At 41.4% G+C, this 2,319-nt stretch overlaps 1 protein-coding gene and 1 non-coding gene across 2 annotated transcripts in view; one reads left to right on the top strand and one right to left on the bottom strand.

Annotated features, from left to right (window-relative positions):
* FAM222B (family with sequence similarity 222, member B) overlaps positions 1 to 2,319 on the bottom strand; it is a 55,377-nt gene that overhangs the window by 38,012 nt on the left and 15,046 nt on the right. The gene's annotated exons all lie outside the window — the stretch shown is intronic.
* Positions 855 to 927, top strand: TRNAG-UCC. The gene has a single exon. It is a non-coding gene; the product is annotated as a tRNA-Gly (tRNA).

Here is a 2,319-nt window from a genome sequence, read left to right as displayed (position 1 = left end):
TTGTGAATGTATTTATCTGGAAGTTGGTGCGGTGGGAGAAGGGATACAGTAAGTCACCTGCAACAAACACCATACACACACACACAGCTGGATCCAACCCAGCTCAGATTCAAGCCATCTACATCCAATTAAACCCAAACAAACCACTCCCTCAGCAGGTTTCAGTACAATTAGGAAACAAACATCTAAGTCCTGTTCAAGCCGTTCACCTAATATTAGAAAAAACTCTCAGCGATAGCCAGGCTTCCGCATAACTGGCAGGTTGCATCAACACCTCAATCACTAACGTCAGTGTTAGAAACCTAACACTGCTGGGACGGAATATGCTAAAGACTGTAGAATATTTCCCTAGGTATAGTGGTGAAGCTGTAGAAGGGGTTCGTTCAAGAAAAATAAACCGGGAATGGGGAAGGCAAGTTATTACCTACGCTGTCATTTTTGTCCACAAAGTTCTTGCAACTAATGTTAAGTGTCTACACCACATTCTACAAGTCCACTTAGTTCCCAAGTGCTAATACAACTAAAAAACTAAAGTTAAGTAGCCTTTTCTTATGTGGAGCTCAAAGCATTTCATATATATATGAACCTCAGTGTTCTGGGAAGATGGAAAAGGAGCTTTGTGTCATGCCTATTTAAAAGCCAGTTTGGGACTTCCCTTGTGGCTCAGCTGCTAAAGAATCCGCCTGTAGTGCAGGAGACCTGGGTTCAATCCCTGGGTTGGGAAGATCCCCTGGAGAAGAGAAAGCCTACCCACTGCAGTATTCTGGCCTGGAGAATTCCACGGACTGGGTAGTCCAGGGGTCACAAAGAGTCAGACACGACTGAGCAACTTTCACTCACTCACTCTTGGGACTTCCTTGGTGGTTCAGTGGCTAAGATTCTGCACTTCCAATGCAGGAGGCCCAGGTTCGATCCCTGGTCAGGGAACTAGATTCCACACTTCACAACTAAGAGTTCAGGTGCGGCAACTAAACATCCTGCATGCTGCAACTAAGACCTAGTGCAGCCAAATAAAAAATATTAAAAAAAAAAAAAAAAGGCCAGCCCTTTTTTTCTAACCCAAATTAAAAGACTTGAGCTTAAATAGATTTCTGGAGAAACTTCATTAGTCTCAGAAACTAGGTTCCAGATAAAAAGAACTAAGCGTGAAACATTTTTTATTTTAAATACTGCCCACAAAAGTGTCCCAGATTAGCTAATCAGTCTATTCCCTCCCCATATACACCTGAACTACCAAAAATCCTGAAAAGCACAAAAACAGTTACAACTCTCCATAGTGTTAGTCACTCAGTTGTGTCCAACTCTTTGCAATCAATAGACTGTACCACTGGTCAGAATAGCCATTAAAAAGTCTACAAATAACAAATGCTGGAGAGGATGTGGAGAAAACGAAATCGTCCTACACTGTTGGTAAGAATGTAAATTGCTGAAGCCACTATGGAGGAAAAAAAGAGTATGGCAGTTCCTCAAAAAGCTAAAACTAATAGTTGCCATATGATCCAGTAATTCCACTCTTGGACACACAGCCAGACAAAACTGTAATTTGAAAAGATACATGCACTCCCCTCCATGTTCACAGCAGCACTATTTACAATAGCCAAGACACAGAAGCAGCCCAAATGTCCATTAATAGATAAAGGGATAAAGAAGATGTGGTACATATAAACAGTGGAATACTACTTGGCCAGAAAAAGAATGAAACAATGCCATTTGCAGCAACACAGATGGACCTAGAGATTCTCATACTAAGTGAAGTAAGTCAGAGACAAATACCACAAGACCTATATATGGGGTCTAAAATAAGCAACACAGGACTGGAAAAGGGCAGTTTTCATTCCAATCCCAAAGAAAGGCAATGCCAAAGAATGCTCAAACTACTGCACAATTGCACTCATCTCACATGCTAGTAAAGTAATGCTCAAAATTCTCCAAGCCAGGCTTCAGCAATATGTGAACCGTGAACTTCCTGATGTTCAAGCTGGTTTTAGAAAAGGCAGAGGAACCAGAGATCAAATTGCTAACATCCGCTGGATCATGGAAAAAGCAAGAGAGTTCCAGAAAAACATCTATTTCTGCTTTATTGACTATGCCAAAGCCTTTGACTGTGTGGATCACAATAAACTATGGAAAATTTTGAAAGAGATGGGGATACCAGACCACCTGATCTGCCTTTTGAGAAATCTATATGCAGGTCAGGAAGCAACAGTTAGAACTGGACATGGAACAACAGACTGGTTCCAAACAGGAAAAGGAGTACGTCAAGGCTGTATATTGTCACCCTGCTTATTTAACTTATATGCGGAGTACATCCTGAGAAAC

Source organism: Bison bison, unplaced genomic scaffold (genome assembly GCF_000754665.1).
Source record: "Bison bison bison isolate TAMUID 2011002044 unplaced genomic scaffold, Bison_UMD1.0 scf7180017864472, whole genome shotgun sequence".
Taxonomy (NCBI): Eukaryota; Metazoa; Chordata; class Mammalia; order Artiodactyla; family Bovidae; genus Bison; species Bison bison.
This window is presented reverse-complemented; position numbering and strand designations above follow the sequence as displayed.